A 22,790-nucleotide genomic window follows, 5' to 3' on the forward strand; every position below is an offset into this window, starting at 1 on the left:
TGTAAGAGGGGAAGAGTCGATGGCCACAATTTTAAGTGGCGTTTCCAGCCTGACTGTCCCTATCTTGTGTTGGGAGATGACACAGGAACTGACCAGGTAGAGGGATGAACCACTGTCCACCAAAGCTGTAGAGAAAAAACGATAATTGTCTACCCATAGTTCCACCTTTAAGAAGACTTTAGTACACGAGGAAGACAGTACCTGAAGGTCTGAGCACTTTCCTCGACCGCTACCCAGACCTAGTCGTTTCCCGTCATCTGAGAGGATGATGGACTTGAGGGGCAATCTTTTCTCCAGTGTCCGGGTTCTCCACAATAGAAACAGAGTTTTTTCTCCCGGCGGCGTCTTCTCTCCTTCTCTTTTAGCGAGGTGACACCGATTTCCATGGGCTCAGGAGCAGACCCAATCTCTTTGCTGCCAGCAAACAGGGAAGTTTCACACTGCATTACACCCCTGGCGCGTAACCTGCGGTCCATTCGTACGGCCTGGGTTATGGCATCCTCCAGAGTGTCAGTTGGAGGATGAAGGGCCAAAGCGTCCTGGAGGCGTTCAGACAGGCCCCTGCGGAATAGCCCACGAAGGGCGGCATCATTCCAGGACACCTCTGCAGCCCACCGTCGGAACTCAGAACAGAACCACTCAGCTGAATGTTTGCCCTGCCGAACACTCATTACCATGTCCTCAGCCATACGGACTCTGTCAGGCTCATCATAGATGCGGCCCAGGGCACCAAAAAAAGCATCAACAGTCATCCTCTCAGGAGCAGAAGTAGATAGAGAAAAGGCCCAGGCTTGAGGAGCCCCGCGAAGTAAAGAAATAATGACCCCCACCTTCTGGAACTCATCCCCAGAAGAACAAGGCCTCAGGGAAAAAAAAAGTTTACATCCCTCCCTGAAGGCCTTTTTATCCCCTGAGAAGGTGTCGGGTAGTTTTACTGGAGATTCAGGAGACACCACTAACACGTCTGTACTACCAGTACCAAAAGACCCCGCAGCGACAGCCCCCTGTACAGTATCTACCAGCTGCTGCTGGGTCTGAGCCATCGTGCGCTGCTCCACATTCAATTTCTGGAACATTTGCGTTAGGTGTTTCACCTGATCCGCTAATGCCTGCATGAGAGAGAGAGAGAGAGAGAGAGAGAGAGAGAGAGAGAGAGAGAGAGAGAGAGAGGAGAGGGAGAGGGAGAGGGAGAGGGAGAGGGAGAGGGAGAGGGAGAGGGAGAGGGAGAGGGAGAGGGAGAGGGAGAGGGAGAGGGAGAGGGAGAGGGAGAGGGAGAGGGAGAGGGAGAGGGAGAGGGAGAGAGAGAGAGAGAGAGAGAAATAGTCAGGACGTAGCAATAGATCAGAAAAACCAGAACGGGCAATAGACAGTACAAAAACAGCAGGCAGAAATCACAACAGCGACAGAACCAAATCAGAAACCAAACAGACAGACTAGTACTTGCACAAAGCAGAGGCACACCAGGGTCAGACACACTCAGCCAATGGTCAGAGTATAAACGACAAGGACTGACCTCAGAGTGAGGCTATAAAAAGCCTCCCAGGACCCAGAAAGAGGCCATAAGAGTTAACCCTGCAACTACCTGACCCGAGAGCACAGTAAACCATGACACCTGTTAACCGTGCTCTGGATTGAGGATCCTGAAGCCTTCAGTAAAGAGGTAAAGAGACTGCAACCTTGTGTCCTCGTTATTGACTGCACCTCACACCATCGCCACTACTGGGAAGCCCTGGGGATATACTTCACCTGTGGGAAGGTACCCCATCTAGCTGCCATTCCATCACCCCAGCGGACCCCGAAGCAGCGTCGGTCGCCCTGACCGAACACCACAGGTGGCGTCACGAACCCTTGACAAACTACTATCAACCTTTTCATTGGACGCCCCTTAGTAGGGTCACGGACCGGGTCCCGCCACCGTGACGACCCCAGAACTGAGACAGAGAGGACCGGTACCGAGTAACCTGTGGCCCTGTGTCCGGGGGCGCTCCAGGGGGACCCCATGTCATTTTTTTGGGGGGTCCCCCTATTTTAATAACCAATAAAGTCTACGCAGACAGCTGCGGGCTGATATTCATAGCCTCGGAGGGGCCATGGGTATTACCCCCTTCCCAGGCTACAAATATTGGCCCCCGGCCGTCAGCTTTCCCCCTCTGTCGCAGAAAATTGTGCAGGAACCCACGCCATTTTTTTTTAACTGAAACATATTGTTCATTAACACTGTTCTATAGGGGAGATCGTCGTGGGACACTCGTTATTAATTGGATTGCGTTGGACAGGGAGTATACGGTTTATTATTTTAATTTTTTTGCAGGTGATCGAGTATGGTAAGTATGGTGAAATTAAGAATATTAAAATACTTTTTTCTGGCTGTGTATTTAATTTTTTTTTCACTACTATAGGATTAATAATGGATAGGCATCTTATTGACCCCTCTCCATTATTAACCGGGCTTAATGTCACCTGTAAAGCTGCAGTAGCATCGTACGCAGTGAAGAAGCAGTGACCCAAAAATTCAAACACAAAAGTCTCTTTTAATGTGTTTCTTTACAGCATTAAAGTCCAATTCACATAAATGCATAGAACTTCAGTGGATATTATCAGTGACCAGTTTACACCAGTTCAAAGCAATACATATCACATGGCTTTAGATTTGCGGTCCCTAAACAGGCCAGACTTCCCTTGTCCAGTTTCCCTGGGCGACCACACGCCATCTCACAGTCTCTATACGTCTCCATACACACAGCCTCATATGTTGCAGACACTACACACGCCAGCCCTCCTTTGACTAGTTCTCGTGGCTGTCCTGCATCGCTGTATCACAGTCTCTTTACAGACTCTTTACTCACACAGTCGTACACAGTTCAGGCTATCCTCCGGATAGCAGCCGGGCACCATATCCACCTGTTTGCAATCGTTGCACATGCTAGTCCTCTTTTGGGTACAGGACATCCACCTCCGGGCACAGGACTGTCCACATCTGACTCATTCGGGCACAGGACATCCACCTCCGGGCACAGGACTGTCCACATCCTACTCCTACGGGCACAGGACATCCACCTCTGGGCACAGGACTGTCCACATCCGACTCATTCGGGTACAGGACATCCACCTCCGGGCACAGGACTGTCCACATCTGAGACCAGTACCATGGACGACTTGCATCTCTGTGTACACTGCGGGTGCCAGGCTATTCAGTTGCCCTGGGTGCTGGCTCTGCTGGCCTCTATGCACTCTGCAGACCAGCACACACCAGACTGACACTGATGTGCACCTCGCACACCTGGCCTGACCTGGCCAGACACCTGACACACCCATACCCCTTACTGCAGGGTTTTTAAACACACACAAACCTGTGGCCTTCAGCCACCTGGAAAACCCGGACCGGAGATCCGTGACTCTCATGCACACTTATGGACTTCATCCATCTGCATGCACATTCTGGGGAGAACAAACAGCGCCCCCTAGCTGTATCAGAGGGCACAGCCTCACTTACCCTCCCCCACTGTTCATACCTGTGGGGTTAAACACTTGTTACCCCGTATGGGCACGAGATAATAAGGCATCGGTATGACCCTGTGACATCCCCGCCCAAAACAACGTTTTCAGTTTCTCCTGCCAATACCTCTAGGGGGAAGCCTATCGGGATTACACTCTGACCATAATTTGGCAACCCCTATGGCAGGTATCTCAATATTTTCAGGTTCTACGCCCAAAACAGTACATAAACACATTCTCTGCTGCAACTGCAACGCCTCTAGCTGCTGCTGCCAGAACTGCAGCTCCTGTTGCGCAAAATTCGTGGACCCGCTGATCCACAGCAAATCTTCGTAACCCCACCGAGTTACCACCAGAAGCCTTCAATCTTCATGGCCCCGCCGAGCCACAGCAAGCTGTCTTGAGAAGAAAAAAATAAAAATTCCAGCCGACTTTGCACAATGCTATGCAGCACGCTTTGAGGTATGCCTCAGTTCACACTGCCCACATTCTCCACCATATGTAACGCTGCAGTAGCATCGTACGCAATGAAGAAGCAGTGACCCACAAATTCAAACACAAAAGTCTCTTTTAATGTGTTTCTTCACAGCATTAAAGTCCAATTCACATAAATGCACATACCTTCAGTGGATATTATCAGTGACCAGTTTACACCAGTTCAAAGCAATACATATCACATGGCTTTAGATTTGTGGTCCCTAAACAGGCCAGATTTCCCTTGTCCAGTTTCCCTGGGCAACTGCACGCCATCTCACAGTCTCTATACGTCTCCATACACACAGCCTCATATGTTGCAGACACTACACATGCCAGCCCTCCTCTGACTAGTTCTTGTGGGTGTCCTGCATCGCTGTATCACAGTCTCTTTACAGACTCTTTACTCACACAGTCGTACACAGTTCAGGCTATCCTCCGGATAGCAGCCGGGCACCATATCCACCTGTTTGCAATCGTTGCACATGCTAGTCCTCTTTCGGGTACAGGACATCCACCTCTGGGCACAGGACTGTCCACATCCGACTCATTCGGGCACAGGACATCCACCTCCGTGCACAGGACTGTCCACATCCGACTCCTACAGGCACAGGACATCCACCTCCGGGCACAGGACTGTCCACATCCGAGACCAGTACCATGGATGACTTGCATCTCTGTGTACACTGCGGGTGCCAGGCTATTCAGCTGCCCTGGGTGCTGGCTCTGCTGGCCTCTATGCACTCTGCAGACCAGCACACACCAGACTGACACTGACGTGCACCTCGCACACCTGCCCTGACCTGGCCAGACACCTGACACACCCATACCCCTTACTGCAGGGTTTTTAAACACACACAAACCTGTGGCCTTCAGCCACCTGGAAAACCCGGACCGGAGATCCGTGACTCTCATGCACACCTATGGACTTCATCCGTCTGCATGCACATTCTGGGGAGAACAAACAGTGCCCCCTAGCTGTATCAGAGGCCACAGCCTCACACACCTTACAATAGCAAGGTGACATGAACCCCTTATTACCCCATATCCCAACGCTACAGGGGAGTGGGAAGAGAGGTGCTAAGTGCCGGAATTGGCGCATCTTACAGATGCGCCATTTCTGGGGTGGCTGCGGGCTGGTATTTGTAGCCAGGGGGGGCAATGTCCATGGCCCCTCTCTAGGCTATAAATATCAGCCCGCAGCTGTCTGCGTAGCCTTTCTGGCTAAAAAATATAGGGGGGCCCCACGTAATTTTTTGGGGGGTCCCCCTATTTTAATAGCCAATAAAGTCTACGCAGACAGCTGCGGGCTGTTATTCATAGCCTCGGAGGGGCCATACGTATTACCCCCTTCTCACATGTTGCATGTTGTATGTCGCATGGTGCATGTTGTATGTTGCATGTTGCATGTTGCATGTCGCATGTTGTATGTAGCATGTTGTATGTCACATGTTGCATGTTGTATGTTGCATGTTGTATATTGTATGTATGTTGTTTGTACCGTATGTGTGTAATGTATGTTGTATGTATGTTGCATTTCTATATGTATGTTTTATGTACTGTATGTGTGTAATGTACTGTATGTTGTATGTCTATATGTATGTTGTATGTACTGTATGTGTGTAATGTATGTTGTATGTATGTTGTATGTCTATATGTATGTTGTATGTACTGTATGTGTGTAATGTATGTTGTCTGCATGTTGTATGTCTATATGTATGTTGTATGTACTGTATGTGTGTAATGTATGTTGTATGTATGTTGTATATCTATATGTATGTTGTATGTATTGTATGTGTGTAATGTATGTCGTATGTACTATATGTGTGTAATGTATGTTGTATGTATGTACTGTATATGTGTGCATGTGTTTTATTTTTACATTCAACACATTAGCCAGATGATGGGACTACTACTATCCCATCATTGGCTAATGTGTCACTCATTGTAGTCCCATCGGACGATGCCTGCACACAGAGACACACACACCAATGAGCCCCCGCGCCCAAAGCAGACCCACCGCACAGCCCCACAGACCCCCCCGCCTGCACACCCCAGCACCGCAGATCCCCGCACCGCCCGCATACCCACCACACAGACCCCCCTCGCACACAGATCGCAGCACCGGCCGCACATCCCAGCACAGCCAGCAGACCGCCCCACCCAGCACAGCCCCGCCCACCCGCAGATCCCAGCATAGCCCTGCACGCAGACCCCAGAACCGCCCACAGCCCAGTCACTCTTGCTGTCTGTGGAGGCTGGGTCACGCCTGCTGATGACGTCACGTCAATTTCCAGACTCTGGGGGTTACGTGACCTGGACGCAGCCGCCGGCATAGCGCCGCTCACAGGCTAAAACACCAACATAAAGTATTTACAAAATTCATTAGGGGCCCCGGGAGGATACAACCCCTTTAATGGTGAGTAACTCTCAATCCCCGATAGAGTAGGTATGCTCAGGAGCGGGGAAGGCCTTAGAGAAGAAATCGCAGGACATGCGGCGGCCAGAGGAGTACTTCTGGGTGAACACAGCTCCAGCCCCTAAGGAGGATGCGTCCTCCTCTAGAAAGAACTGCTTGTTCAAATCTGGGTGATGCAGGATGAAGAACCATTTAAGAGAGCGGAAGGCCTCTTCAGCCTTGGAGGACCAGTTCTTTAGTTCTTTGGATCAGCTCCCTTTTGGGTCATTGCAGAGATGGGAGCGGTCAGCGTGGAGAAGTGAGGAATGAATTGCCGATAATAGTTAGCAAAGCCAAGGAATCGCTGTATTGCTTTGACTCCCATGGGAAGCGGCCATTTAAGGATGGAAGAGACTTTCTCAGGATTCATCCTGAGTCCGGTATCCCAAAAAGAGAAGAGTGGACTGTTCAAAAATGCATTTCTCATATTTGGTGTAAAGGCAATTGTCGCTAAGACGCTGAAGAACTTGCCGAACTGCTCATCTGTGGGAGGCCAGATCCAGGGAAAATACCAGAATATCGTCCAGATACATGACAACGCAGGAATAAAGCAGGTCCCAGAAGATGTCATTGACAAATTCTTGAAAATCTGCGGATGCATTACTGAGACGGAAGATCATCACTCCGTATTCATAATGTCCTTCCCTGGTGTTGAAAGCCATCTTCCATTCATCTTAATCCATTGAACAACTCAGGAATTAGTGGGACAGGGTATTTATTTTTCACCGTGATCTGGCTGAGACCTTGATAGTCAATACAGTCAGAGTGATCCATCCTTCTTCTTAACGAAGAAAAACCCAGCCCCATCAGGAGAGGAGGATTTCTGAATGAACCCCCTGGCCAAATTGCACACATGGAGAAAATGTAGCGGGATATAGGTACTCATATAAAAAATAAAAATTATTTATCCATAATTAAAAAAAGTTCCATGGATGTACCATAAGAAATACATTGTGAACATCAACACATAGCAGCATATGACACTACAGCAACTTTAGCCTACGTGTTTCGACAAGATGTCTTATTCATGGTTAGTGTAGATATGTTCTGAAAAGTTCTTATAGATCTCCAAGTGAGCACTCTCAGCTTGTGCCAATCAAGCTAATTGCTATGGGTAAGATCTCAGTAAGGCCGGCGTCACACTTGCGAGATTTACGGACGTAAGAGCGCAGAACCTACGTCCGTAAAACTCGCCAAACATACGGCACAATGATTCTCAATGGGTCTCGTCCTATCAGCCGTATATTACGGATCCGTAATATACGTCGTTCTACGGCCGTACAAAATCGCAGCATGCAGCGTTTGTCAGCGTATTGCGCAAAAAATGCGCCAATGCAAGTCTATGGGAGAGCGTATAATACGGAATGCATACGGACCATGCGTGTGTCTTGCGAGAAATACGCTACTCACTGGCAGATGTCCTGAACTGGCCAAAGCCCTCAATCAGGCCGGTGAGACATGCAAATTAGCTGAAAAAGCCAGACAGTGAACCCGGAAGTCTGCTGCACGCCTCCACGGAGTGAGAGATTCAGCATGGCCCGCATAATTAATGTAGACATGCTGATCATTTTGATACAGGAGAGGCCAGAAATATGGGACCAAAGAGACCCCAACTACGCCAACAGGGCAGTCAAACAAGCAGCATGGAGGAGCGTGTGTGGGTCCCTCTTCCCACAGTATGACCAGCAGCCACGTGCGGCCCAGCGACAAATAAGTAAGTACACCCATGTTTGCAATGTAATGTTCTTGGTAAACAGCAGGCCCTTACTACTTTGAATTGCTAAACCTTAATTTATTAATTCATCCTGAAAGTATTAGAAATTCCAGCAGTATAGACATGGTGCTGGACATGATAAATGTATTTCATGAAGGTTTTGACCAGGTGTGCCCTTACTAACATTGTTTTCCAGTAATTGTGTTTTCTGGGATAGAGGGTAGCTGTCCTTGTGGCCTTGCTTCATAATTTTTTTTTTTTAGTTAATTTTCTTGCTTAATGTGAGCCACAAATGCCTCTTTCTATGCTACCCGTAAATCTGTGTCCTCCATTACACCTTGTGTGAGCACTCTGCATATAATGGTCTAAGCAATGTGTGTATTTTTGTTGTTTCAGTGGATGATGTTACAACAAGGTGGCGGAGTATACGTGACCAATACAGGAGGGAGAGGCAGCAGCGGGAGAAAAGTGGAGCAGGGGCACCTCCAAAAAAGAAGAAATATATTTATTTTGACCGCCTAACGTTTCTCAACCCCAGCATGGACCTCAGGCCGTAAGTTACAAAATCTCAAACTGGGTTAATTTTTTAATGGGGAGAGATGATTCCAAAAAACATATTAAATGTCAAAATTTATATTTTGCAGAACTCAGTCTAACCTCACTGACAGGGAGACAGGGTCTGACTCAGAACAGGTCATTGACCCAGTTGGAGACGGTGAAGAGGTGGCTGGTCCATCTGCTGCTCCCTCAATACCTCCAGGATGTTCCTCATCGGGCCACCCAGCTCCAGCTGCAGCAGAAGAAAACACTGAGGCCCCACAGTTCTCATCTTCAGCAGCAGCACCAGCACCTAGCCAGGATGACCCTGGAAATAGCAGCAGCCCAACTGTTGCCCTTGACCGATCCCCACAGGCTGCAGTCAGACCACAGCGTGCACGACGCAGGAGAGAGCTTCTCCAAAGCAGGAGAAACGTGGATGCTGGGGTCATGAACTATTTGGCCCGGGTTCGAGAGGATGATGGGGAGGAGGGATTCACACGGAGCCTTGCACAGTATTTACGCTCCATAGAGCGGGAGTTGAGGCTGCGTTTGAGAGGGTGTTTTCAGATCCTTATTGACGCATGCACCCCCCCAAATAACCCATACAATCTGATGCAGATGATTGAACAGTGGCAGATGTCACCTGAAAATATTCTGCGGCCTCAGAGATTACAAGGCCTGCATGCGCAACAAGGATCTGAAGCACCCCCTCCACGTCAGCCAACACCTCCACCCCAACCCACAAATAACCAACAATGGCAACCTCAGCACCATATTGCAGGATATCAGCACCCATCCCAATATGGCCACTTGTCCACACCCAGTGCTGGAGGCTGGACCCAACCTGGGTTTGGACAATATGGTCATTTTGGTTTGGGGTATGATTCCCGCACATATGGGCAGCAACATCTGGGTTATCTCCCAAATCCTGGCCCCACTCATCAAAGTGGCCAGCATCAGAGCAGGCAGAATTTCCCTCAGGCCACTATAACATCCACACAGGCTGCTGGACAATTGGGCCTACAAAGGCCACCTGATGCAGACCCAGACCAATCCACTTCTCCACTTCCTACCTACCAGGACTTGTAATTTGTTTGGCTACATTTGGTTTTTTTTTGGTTTCCCAAAATTAGGTTTTGATTGTGCTGAAAAAGCAAGCTGTAATGTTTATTTTTGTGTTTGTTTTATTTCCTAAAAAAAAAGGGGCACTTAATTTGTCCAGATTTGTTATGCTAAAAAATAACTAAATCTACAAACAAGTTTCAAAAGTAAATTTGCCGTTAGTAAGAAACAAACTATGGATGCACTCTGTTCATTCTTATTAACTCACACACACATGATATGATCATAAACATATGTGAACAAATTAAAATCAGCAGACATATTGTCAAATTTGGTAATGCAAAAATGTCGCAAAAAAGACATTACACATGCAAAATTGTATAGTCTTGCCAGGGAGTAGCACCCTGAGGACTCAAAAAATAATTGGTGAACACATCACGAACTTTTAGGCCAGAAAGGGGACGTCGCGGAGGAGGGACATATGGGGTAGGCCTACTATGATTGGTCATGACGTGATCTTCCAAATTTGTAGACGAACAATCATGTATTCTGGTAAAATTATGTAGAATTACACAGGCTTTGATCACTTCATTGATTGAAGCCTCACTCAGCTGAATGGCAGACTGAAGAACCCGCCATTTGGCTACAAGAATACCAAAGGCGCACTCAACCAGTCTCCGTGCCCTGGAAAGTCTCAAATTAAAGACCCTCCGCCGGTGGTCAAGGTTGCGCCTGGGGTAAGGCCTCATGACGTGCCTCGTCAGTTGGAAGGCCTCATCTCCAACCAAAACAAAAGGCACTGCTTCCGCATTGGAGCCTGGGAGTTGTTGTGGTGGTGGGAGGTTCAACTGGTTGTCACGTAGTCGCCGACCCATTATGGACGAATTGAAGACCCTAGAGTCTCCAGTTCGCCCATAGGCCCCAATGTCTACAATTATAAACCTGTAGTTGCTGTCAGCAACTGCTAACAGAACTACAGAGAAAAACTGCTTATAATTGTAGAATTGGGAACCAGAGTTCGGCGGCTTACGCACCCTGATATGTTTCCCATCCACAGCTCCAATGCAGTTAGGGAATTCACAATTATTTTTGAAACCAGTGGCGATTTTGAGCCAATCCTCCATTTTTGGCTCAGGCATCACAACTTCATTAAGTTGCAGCCATATTTGGGAACAGGTTGTCCTAACAATGACTGAAATTGTCGAACGCCCAATGAGAAACTCCAGGTGTAGACCCGCATAGGACAAGCCTGTGGACAGGAAGCTGCAAAACAAGAACAAAAAGCACAAACAAAACATGAGGAATATGAAAACAGGAATAAGCACAAGTGTCTATTTAATTTTCTCAGTCATTATTGACTAAGCAAAAAGGGTCATTTCACATTATTACGATACTCTAATATGACCCACATTTTTAGAACGGTGCTTGTGGCTTCATGCCTAAGTAAAGTACCTGAAACATATTAGGACAAAACACATTTGCAAACAACAAAAAATATAAAAGGTCAAAAGACATACCGTAAGGTTAGGAGCAGACGCTCCTCAGCAGAGATGGATTTTCTCATCCAGGTGTCCTGATAGGTGAGCCCAGGACGTAACATCTCCATCAACATGTCAAAAGTCCTGATGGACATGCGAGTATACAGGTAAAATTTGTCTGGATGGGCCCTCAAAGCTGAATATAGTCTCTGGAAATGTCCTTTACTCTGGCGTTGGGTCAATAGAGGATGCACCCACAATCTTCGTCTCCTCCTTCGCGGATCTACATTGACCGGATATGGCTGGCCAAAGCGACGAGACAACACCCAGTGAAGCAACACCCGCTGAGTTGTGCTTAAATACACATGGTCAGACATGTTTGTAAGGTCAAAGTAACACAGCCAAAATATGCTAGAGAACATATAGGGCAGATGGGAGGGGTACACCTGTTGTCGAGGGCTTAAATAGGGTTGTTAATGATGGTTTAAATGATTTGCAGGCCTGAAAACCGTTAAATGTCCATTTTGTGATGGTGCGTGTCAAAAACGCAATACGGATCACATACGGATTACACACGGACCAGTACATGCGCAAAATACGCGACCACACCTAGGCTACGCAAGAACTACGGAAAGAGATTACGGAGACATTTTGGCGTATTACGCGCGTATTACGGACGTATAATACGTTCCGTAATGTCTTACGCCGAGTGTGACGCCGGCCTAATAGCTGCAAAAAAAAAAGTACCATTGACAAATATGTAGAATATTTAACATGTGCAGACAGAACAATGACAGACATAAATCCATATACAATGTGCATAAATATTAAAATCAATTAGGATCACCAGTATAGGAAAAATATAATGGAAATGTACAGCAGCAATCAGTATTGTAGGATCAGGTCCTGTCTGTAAGGCTATGTTCACACTAGTGTTTCCCGTTTTGCGTCGTGTTTGCGTCGGGCGACGCAGCGGCGACACATGCGTCATGCGCCCCTATATTTAACATGGGGGACGCATGCGTTTTTTGTTGTTGCGTTGTGCGACGCATGCGTCTTTTTTGCCGCAAGCGTCGGACCAAGAAAACGCAACAAGTTGCATTTTTCTTGCGTCCGAATTTCGGCAAAAAACGACGCATGCATCGCAAAACGCAGCGTTTTTGCGTGCGTTGTGCGTTGCGTCGCCGACGCAGCAGCGCACAACGCTAATGTGAACGTAGCCTAATTCAGACCATGCGGTATTCTTGTACCAAGTGAAAAGATCCAAAAGGACTCCCTATTCAATAGTTTTCTTTTACGGTCCCCACCTCTGCAGGGTTTATAAACTTTCTCTATCCTACAGAAGGCAAAAGCTTCTTGTGTCTCCCTTATGAGAATTAGCAAAATGTTTAGAGACCGCAGATGAAGATATCGCTGCTGGATTGCAGGCATCAGATAAGTGACGCCTGATTCTGGTTTTTAGAGTACATGTAGTGCATCCCACGTATTGAAGTCTGCATAGGGTGCATTCAATTACATAAACCACATATGTATCGTTACAGTTTATGAAATCTTTGATGTAATATTCTCTAGGATTGGAGTATGAATGAAATGTATCAGTTTTATGTACGTATTGGCACACTAAGCAGCGTAGTGCTCCACATTTATAGAATCCCTTAAAATCCAGCCAAGTTTTTTCCTTTGGTTGTATCTGCAGACTGTGGATGAAGAGACTGGGAGAAAGACTGCAGAGACCCAAAGAAACTATTCTCCCACAAAGTGACGCCACACCCGGATATTTTAAATATGACTTTTTTATTAAACTTTATAAATAACTTGCTTAAAGTCAACTTCAATTTGTCAATTTTCTCTTTTGGCTTAATAATTAAGGTCGCAGCTTATAACCCGGCAACATTTTGCCAACCAAACGGGTGTAGGGAGATTTACTGCCCTCCGGACTCCCGGCGCAGGTATCTTCACCAACCTCATAACCACCCATTCCGCTGCTGCGACTGAAAGAAGAAAAACGTAACCACTCAAACAAAAGGGAGGGAGTGAGGGAGACAGGTCCGTGTCCAAGTGAGGGGATCCGGAAGGGCAGGAAGCAAAGCGCCGCCTCTTTTGAAAGGGGCTCCGCACCCCAATCAAGCCCGGCCCCCCGGAGCGCAGCGACGTCACCCCGTGGGAGACCCGGTGAGAGCCATGCCGAGGCCCCGCAGTCAGGGGACATCGGCAATAGCCGTAGTGTCCCGCAGACTGCAGAGACCCAAAGAAACTATTCTCCCACAAAGTGACGCCACACCCGGATATTTTAAATATGACTTTTTTATTAAACTTTATAAATAACTTGCTTAAAGTCAACTTCAATTTGTCAATTTTCTCTTTTGGCTTAATAATTAAGGTCGCAGCTTATAACCAGGCAACATTTTGCCAACCAAACGGGTGTAGGGAGATTTACTGCCCTCCGGACTCCCAGCGCAGGTATCTTCACCAACCTCATAACCACCCATTCCGCCACGGAGTAGCCCGTGACACGAGCTACGACCCACCCAACGAATGGAGCGCCTGAACTACGCCCTCTCTAAGCCCGTCCAGGAAGATGTCCAGACCCGCGTCATTGAGATGCACCTCATCTGGCAAGAGAAAGCCAGAGTTGTCTCCTTCTAACCGGTGGTGTCTCACCACCACACCGTTCTTGAATCTGATGAATCGAGAAATTCTCTGGTTAAGCGTGCGTCTGGATCTTTCCATGGCTCCCAGTTCCCTGGCACCTCGCCAGACCAATCTAGGGATCATCTCGGACCACACCAAACGCATTACAGGAAAGAAGCCTGGGAGTTTGTCCAGATCGGCTCTCATCAGGGTCAAAAGTTCAGCGAGAGGAAAAGAGGCCAAATCATTTCCACCGGCGTGGATAACCACCACTGTAGGCAAGAATGCTACTCTTGCGATTCGCACAATCTCCGGCAGGACTTGTGACCATGTTAAACCTCTTGTTCCACGCCAGATGACGTCCATCCCTGTAAGGCCAAGCGAACGACCTCCTGGGCATAATTCCGCACGCCTCGCTGCCCAGTATATATAAGAATGGCCCACCAGCCATATGCTGGGTCTCATACCATCTAAAACCAGAAACAAACAGTTGTTAGTAAAATGAAAAACTCGAAACGGAAAGGACAAGAGGGAGATCAACAATAGGGAAGACACATCCGAGAAAGAAAAACAACCTAATAGCGCATTCTATGCAAAACTTATTGCAACACTAATTCCGGCCTGATATATCTGGTGAAACAGCGAGATCTCCATCTACCCACTCTCTGTATATCTGATTCAAACAGATCAGCCCTGGAGGCTTCCGTTGCCGCACCGATCCTAAATGAATGAGTACCGAATTCCGCTGCGGGCAAACCAAGAAACATCAATGCCTGTCTAAGGATCGCTAGGAACTGGCACGCAAACAGAGGGGAGCCGTTCTCGTGGATGAATAATTGCAGCCCGTTGCCCCTAATCTGCATGTAACTTCTAATCAATGATAATGGGCAAATTGATCCCTTGATGGCAAAAAGGGGGAACCAGATTCCTCTACCTTCCTGGTCAGTTTTGGATCTGCGCACCCTTACCCTCAGCCCGTCGTCACAGATCACCAGGTCTTCCAGCTGCAGGCCACCTGTCCTGCAGCGGGACGAGGGGAGGATCTCGCTAACCCGCATAGCCCCGAAGAAAGCCAGGCTGAAAGCCGCTGAAATCAACGTAGCCTCGTAACTGGAGTCGCAAACCGAGCCCGATACCCTAACCAAATTGGACAGGAGAGTAAAAGAAATGGGCCTCCTTTGATCGCTGCGCGCGCTGGCCCGCCTCCAGCCTTTTAAAACCTGTGCAATTAAAAAATGTTTGGTAGAATCCAGCCAACCGCGCAGCTTAAAATGAAATGCCACCCCCGAAATGCGGTTGCGAGCCGCTGCTCCCGACACCCCCGAAGCCTGCAAGCGCGCTAAAAAAGCCAATGTAACCTGGAGTCTCAAACTATCAGAGCTACCTACCGGTTTTTCGGCTGCCACCATACACCACTCATCCCATGCCTTACCGTATGCTTTCCATGTGGCAGGAGCGATGGAAGACCTTAACAAAGGAATCAGCTCTCCAGGGCATCCCAGACCGAATGCGGGCATCCCCGCATTTGCTGCTGTTCCCACGGCTGCTGACCATACCGCATCTGTGAATCAGAACAAAGTTTAACATCCGTAAAACCGACATTTTCCACACCGTGGTTGACCGCCTTTAACCATGTATTGTTCTCCAAGCATTTTAACACCGTGAACCCGATGACCTTTATGACCGGCAATGAGGAAGATGATAGGAAATTAAGGGCATGCGTGGCCTTGTCCGATTTCAGCCTCAAACACACACGTTTGTTGGCCAAAAACTGGCCCCAAAGCTCCATGGCAACCGCCAGGGGAAGCAGTTCCAGTAGCACTGAATCCTGGGTCCAGGCTCTGGTTACCCACGATTCGGGCCATGTGTCCTCGCACGTCTGTTCCCTAAAACTGACGCTGAAGCCCACCGCATCCACTTTACCGAGCCTGAGCCCTAAGCTATCACTGTCACATTCATTTTCCTGAAAACATGTTCTCCCGTTGTAGGACAAGAGAAAACGCTGCCATATGATCAGATCGCTGCGCAATTGCGCCGTGATCCTGATCCTGCGGTGGGGTTGTTTCACGCCTTTCGTAGCCAAAATTAACCTGCGAGAGAAGATTCTGCCCATTGGCATTACCTTACAGGCAAAATTCAGGGACCCCAGGAGGGATTGCATTTGAACTAGTGTAACCTTACCGACCGATAAACATCCCGCAATTAGTTCTTGCAGTTTTGATATCTTGTCTTGGGGCAACCTAAATTCCATTGCAACCGAGTCAATTTCGATTCCTAGGAATGTGATTACGGAGACGGGGCCGATGGTTTTTTCTGATGACAAAGGAACTCCAAAACAGGACATAACGTCCTTAAATTGGACCAGGGCATAATGACACACCTCCGAATTAGCCGGACCTACAAATACAAAGTCGTCAAGGTAGTGCGTAATTGATGGCAAACGCGTAACCTTGCGAGCTACCCACTCTAGAAATGTACTAAACATTTCAAAGTAATGGCAAGAAATTGAGCATCCCATAGGCAGGCATGTATCGAAGTAGTACTTGTCCTCGAACATGGCTCCTAACAGGTGATAGCAGTCCGGGTGAACCGGAAGCAGCCGGAATGCAGACTCAATATCTGATTTGGCCATGAGGGCGCCTGGTCCAGCTTTTCTGACCATTTCAACAGCTCTGTCGAAAGGTATGTATGTTACTGTGGTGTCATCATTGGGGATACCATCGTTCACCGATCTGCCTTTTGGGTATGACAGATGGTGGATAAGTCGGTACTTACCCGACTCCTTCTTAGGGACAATGCCCAAAGGGGAAACCCGTAGGTTAAAAAAAGGAGGAGAATCAAACGGGCCTTGAAAGCGGCCTGCTCTAATCTCTTTATTCAACTTGTCGTGTAAAATAGCCGGGAGTTCCCTGGCCGATTTTAAGTTATTTGACAACTGGGGTTTTCTTGAAAAAATAAAAGGGATGAAAAAACCGAACGAAAAACCAAAACTTAGCTGCGCTGCAGCTGGTTTATTGGGGTATCTGGACAACCATGGTTCCATGTTTTTTACGCTCACCGGTGTCAGATGGCTTACCCCCCGCGGATGACTTGTTGCTGATCGATTTTTGAGGGGTTTTTGAGCATTTTGATGCAGAGTGGGATCCCCCACAAGCGGAACATTCGTGCTTATACTTGCACAATCCGTAAAATTTGCAGTGGCCCTCGTTGAAAAGCCAACAAGTGCCTGGCCTACGTACGACTGCCGACCCAGCATTGCTGGCACTGCCGGCGGGAGCCCCGGGAAAGGGCTGCATAGTCTTCTGGGCCATCATCAGCCGCAGCCATGAATCGGTGGCTTTTACGCCCCACCCCAAATGTGGATTGACAGCTAGCCTGCGGCGGAAATCCTCGTCGTATTTCCACCAGGCCGAGCCGCCATGGGACTTATATGAACTGTATATGCTGTCCATATAAATGAAAAGCTCGGAGCATCGTTCTGGGTGTTTCTCTCCCATCACGCATCCTAGAACTGCGAAAGCCTGCAGCCAATTGTTGATAGTTTTGGCTACCTTCGGTTTTCTGTCATACACTCTCTCGCCTACCCGTCTCTCCTTATCCACTGAGTGTTGCTCTGTGGATACGAGGGACCAAATGTCTATGAACTCATTCGCCCAAATTTGTTCCTTTACGGCGATATCTAGGTGTGACCCCAGGGGTGAGACCCCGCAAAAAAGACCATCCTTGTAAATATCGGGGCGTGTGGGAGGTATTGTCTTAGGCTGCGCGGCGGGTTGCAACAGCCTGGGATTTACAAAAATCCTGCCGCAGCCCGCGCTAGACGGGGCCGCATCCGCTATATTACCCGTAATTCCCCTATCACCGCCCCAAGCACCAGTAAAGACGTACTCACCGGGTCGTATACTGGGTTCCGAGCGACTCTGCTCCTGAGGTGCGTGGATAGTAGCACCTCGCTGTCCGATCCGTGAAGTGGACCTGTGTTCCGACGCATCGTGATGACGAGAACGGCCGGATGAACTGCCCGAAGAGGATGGAGAGCACCACCTTGACGCTCTAGACCGCCTGCTGCAACGGCTGGAACGGGACCTGTGGGAGCGTCTCCTGCTATCATATTGTTCCCTGCGCCTTTTTCTATGACGGCGGCCATGCCCGGATGACGATGACGCGCTGCGCGCGGAGCGGTTACTCGCGCTCTGAACGCCAACCAGAGCCGAGGTGCCAGCACCCTGTATGGGGAGTCCCACACCGGTTGCCATCGGCGATATGCCTGCCGAGGCATTCAGATGTTCCCCCACCCCAGACGCTAAGTGAGATTGGGCTGTTTGACACCCAGCAGTAAATTGGTGGGGTGTTGAAAAAATTACCGGGAATGAAGGGAAAGGGGACTCAATTCTCACCCCTGTGTGCCCAAACCCTGTCTGCTGTCCCACTATGGGGGCAGAATGCTCCTGTTGCTGGGCCGCTGTTCCTAAATCCTGTCCCTTCCCAGTATTATTCCCATTCCCTCCCAAAGGCTGTAGAGTAGGAGAGAACAACTCCTGTGACTCCCCCGTCCCCTCGGTCTCCTGTGATGATGCAGACGCCGCTGAACCCTGAACCCTCCCCCATGCTAACAGCTGCCCGAGACTCCTGTGCCGCTGGGGTGACTAAGTGCTGCTGCTGAGCGTTCCCTCCCCAGGGGATTAGTACCGCCGTCTGAGCAGAGCTGACCAATCCTTGTGCTCCCCCCTCCTGCCTCTGCCCGACCGCCGCCGTCGCGCTGTGCTGTCTGCCCACGTGTGAGGATGCGCGCGCACTTGAGCTGCGCGCACTCCTCTTTGAAATTAATGGCGGGCTCAGACGTGCCGGTGGCCGGGAGGCTCTGCCAGATCGCCGCCCGACCAACGGCACCGCTTGGCTCGCTGCAGGGAGGGAGCCGCTCGCGGCCAATAGCGCCGCTAGCCAACCGCTACCCTCCCTGCCAATCTTCTCCCTCACCACTTCCTGGAGCGGGTCCATTTTCCGGCAGCCCCAAGACAGGTCCGGGTCCAAGTGAGGGGATCCGGAAGGGCAGGAAGCAAAGCGCCGCCTCTTTTGAAAGGGGCTCCGCCCCCCAATCAAGCCCGGCCCCCCGGAGCGCAGCGACGTCACCCCGTGGGAGACCCGGTGAGAGCCATGCCGAGGCCCCGCAGTCAGGGGACATCGGCAATAGCCGTAGTGTCCCGCAGAATTGTTCCCAAAGTGGGGGCTTTTTTCGCTACATAACGTATAGTGTGGTCAGTAATTACTTGTGTGAATTTAGCATCCTGATTCAGCATGGGAATATATTTTTTAATGATTTTCATTATTTCACTGAACTGAGGACTATAATCAATTGAAAAAGTTATGCTTCCCTTCCTCTGGTATGTGCACACGTTCAGGATTGCATCAGGATTTGGTCAGGATTTTTCATCAGTATTTGTAGCCAAAACCAGGAGTGGGTGATAAATGCAGAAGTGGTGCACATGTTTCTATTATACTTTTCCTCTAATTGTTCCACTCCTGGTTTTGGCTACAAATACTGATGAAAAATCCTGACCAAATCCTGATGCAATCCTGAACGTGTGCACATACCCAAATTAAGGCTGCCGTCACACTAGCAGTATTCGGTCAGTATTTTACATCAGTATTTGTAAGCCAAAACCAGGAGTGGAACAATCAGAGGAAAAGTATAATAGAAACATATGCACCACTTCTGTATTTATCACCCACTACTGGTTTTGGCTTACAAATACTGATGTAAAATACTGACCAAATACTGCTAGTGTGACGGCAGTCTTATTATTCTTATTTCCATGATTCCTCGCTCTAGTCCTCTCAGTATGAAGCATCCCAATATGGACCACAAGCGGCTCAGTAGCCAGACGAACCAAAGAGTTCTCCCATCGACAGATGTTATCGCCAAGGGGTTCTTGAGCAGATGAACTGGGATTTGGAACCGATCCACTACCACCTGGAGGAAAAAATTTCTGGCTGCCTTGGAATCCAAATATGCTGACTCAACAAACTGGGATTCACCGGTTGTCATGGCTACAGTAATGGTCAGGGGTAGGGAGATATCTTTTCCATCTGGGGAGGCCACTCCTAACGACCCTAGATGCTGGAGCTTCTCTGGCTTTACCAAACAGACTAGAAGGGAGTGACCCGTGTCTTCACAATACAGGCACTGGCCTTTAGCACGTCGATCCCTCAGTCGCTGTCAAGCAAGGGCCAGGTGGTCCATCTACATGTGTTCAGATGAGTCCTCGACAAGGAAGGATGAAATAACAAGCGGCCTTTGAAAAGAAAGAGCCAGGCGCCGCGGTCCACTTTTACTTGCCACCTCACAGGCACGCTCACGGAAACGAAGGTCTATATGGATGGCGAGGGCGATCAGGTCGTCGAAGGTAGTTGGTAAGTCTTGACCAGCTAGCTCATTCTTTTTGTTTCAAGAGAGGCCCTCCCAGAATGTTGTCACCAATGTGTCATTATTTCAACCGAGCTCGGATGCCAGACTACAAAAGCGTACCGCATATTGTCCCACAAACTAGTTGGACTGGCGTAAGCAAAGAAGAGCAGAAGCTGCAGAGGTGGTTTGCTCAGGTTCGCCAAATAATTTGCGAAAGGCTTCTAAGAATACGGACAAATTGGAGATGATAGGATCCTCTCTCCCATATTCAACCACACCAGGGCCTCACCTCCAAGATGTGACATAATAAATACCACCTTTGCTCAGTCTGATTAGAAGTGATGAGGAAGGAGTTCAAAGTGTAGCCGGCACTGATTGATGAACCCGTGGCAGAGCTTCGAATTGCTGTCAAAACGTGGTGGGGCTGCGAGTCGGGGAACTGGATTTTGAACTATGCAGATGGAACGCCCGCCAGGGCCGTGGGGTATTCAGTACCGGGTCCGATACATGTGTCATGGTGGCAGCGACCCGGTCCGTGGCCCTGGACACCCATGTTAAAGGGACGGTCTTTAAAGGGAATTGTGAAGTAATAAAAGTTTGTGAAGCCACCTGTGGTATTCGGTCTGGGGTGATGTTATGGAAGCTGGGATAGTATGGCTTCTCACAGGTAAAGCTGGATCCCCAGGGCTCCCGATATAGTTGGGACAGGTGGTAGGTGGTGTAGAAACGGTGGACACAGCGTTGCAGTCTCTTTACTGATGAATTCAGGCAGCCACAGTCCAGGGTACTGGGTCACAGGTACAGGTATGGTCCGGCCGGCTTGGAAGTGAATCTTGAATCCCCTTTACCAGGTGGGGTTGGAAGCCTCCCAACTAGTGCTGCATTGTAGTCTCTTGCTGCCTTAGGCCTCACACAAGGTCCTCACGTTTCTTCTCTGTCCCCCTTGTTGGTAGGACACTACCCGTACGGCAGGTAACTTGAGCCTTTTAACAGGATCTCTATCATGACCCAGGCTCTATTCTGCTACTGTGTCCTTGGGTGTCATTGGTGGGCAGGTAACTTGCAATCCACTGTCCGCCGGTTTCTGCGTTGGTCTTCTGGCTACCGGTATCAGCGCTCAGCATGGAGGAAGCCCAATCGCAGCTTCTCTCTCCAGCTCTCAACTCTCCTTTGCTCCTTTCCATCCTTCACTGTCCCTACAAACTGTTCTGTTCTCGTTCCTTCTATGAGCTGCAGCACCTATCGTGGCTGCACGGTCCCCTCTTTCTCTCTCAAACTCTCACTGTCTGCTTCCACACCATTCTGTCCCTCTGACAGACTGTCTAACTCCTCCCCCAGACCAGAATATATATTTATATACAGGGAAGCTCCCCTGAAACTGAGTTCAGAGCTCCCCCTTTTGGCCTGGAGTCAGAACTGTGTTGCATGCATGTGAATACCTGATAAAAGGAATCCTTCCTCACTTCCAAGCATGACATCACTCACCCGGTGAGCAAATCAGTGCCACTGTAACAACCAGGAACCTGGGGTGTCACCCCCCCTGTTAAATCCAGTACTACCGGACTGGAAGAACAAAAACAACAATAAATAGTTGAAGACATATGCAAAACATTTTTGAAATATGCATACGGCAGGTTATGAAAACTTTTGCTTCCCTTTATGGGAGGTAATTAGCTTTAAACATTACAAAACTTTAATATAAGGTAGAAATGAACTTTTTCAGGATAGAACTTTCTATGACATTAATATTAAACACTAAATATGAAATGGCGATTACCCTTCACGGGTATACTATCTTTGGCAACACTTCCTCTGATATAGTGCAAAAACATTAGTTCTCCTACAAATATATGACACTCTCACTGTAATACTCAATATTACCTGTGCATACATTAACAATCTGACATTTAAACTACCATTCACTTCCCTTACAAGATAACTTCCCTGGCAGTATTAAACACTATCACTCTATTAAACAAAGTGCAACAAGTCAACATTTTTCTATTCTGAGGTAGTGCAATTAAAGGTGCAAACATTATTCAAGTAATTCACATTATAACAGCAACAGTTTCAGTTTCAACAAATTGTGAGATTTTTCTCACTAACAATGAGCAATGATGCGGAGGACCCGTTCGTAAACCCCCAACGTAGGGCTGGGCGTGCTGCAAGACATGGCTGGCCTCCTCTTTGGACCGTTTCTTCGGCTATGCCAAAGGGGTTTTTCTTCAGGTCCTTGAACAATTATAAACTTTTTAGTGCAATCAACAATGAACAGTTTTTTTCAGTGGTTTCATGTAAAACCAGTAGAAAGCACCTAAGGAGGTGCCAACTATTTACATGACAGTTTGTGGACAATTCTCTGTCCATGGTCTCAGTGTAAACAAATTTTTAAAGCAGAAACCTTGCCAGGTTAACTTTTAACTATTCACAGTCACATTATTTAAATTGTTTATTTTTGCTGTTTCCAGGGCTGTTCCTGATGCTGGCTACTCCCTGACCGGGAAAATTCTGGATCGTATCTCTCAACTGGTA

At 48.5% G+C, this 22,790-nt stretch overlaps 1 long non-coding RNA gene across 1 annotated transcript; it reads left to right on the forward strand.

Annotated features, from left to right (window-relative positions):
- Positions 1–8,002: 8,002 nt before the first annotated feature.
- Positions 8,003–8,919, forward strand: LOC138658205 (uncharacterized). The gene is made up of 3 exons (XR_011317392.1): positions 8,003–8,141; positions 8,538–8,694; positions 8,786–8,919. It is a non-coding gene; the product is annotated as an uncharacterized lncRNA (long non-coding RNA).
- Positions 8,920–22,790: the final 13,871 nt, after the last annotated feature.

The sequence above is a fragment of the Ranitomeya imitator genome, chromosome 1 (assembly GCF_032444005.1).
Source record: "Ranitomeya imitator isolate aRanImi1 chromosome 1, aRanImi1.pri, whole genome shotgun sequence".
NCBI classification, from domain to species: Eukaryota; Metazoa; Chordata; class Amphibia; order Anura; family Dendrobatidae; genus Ranitomeya; species Ranitomeya imitator.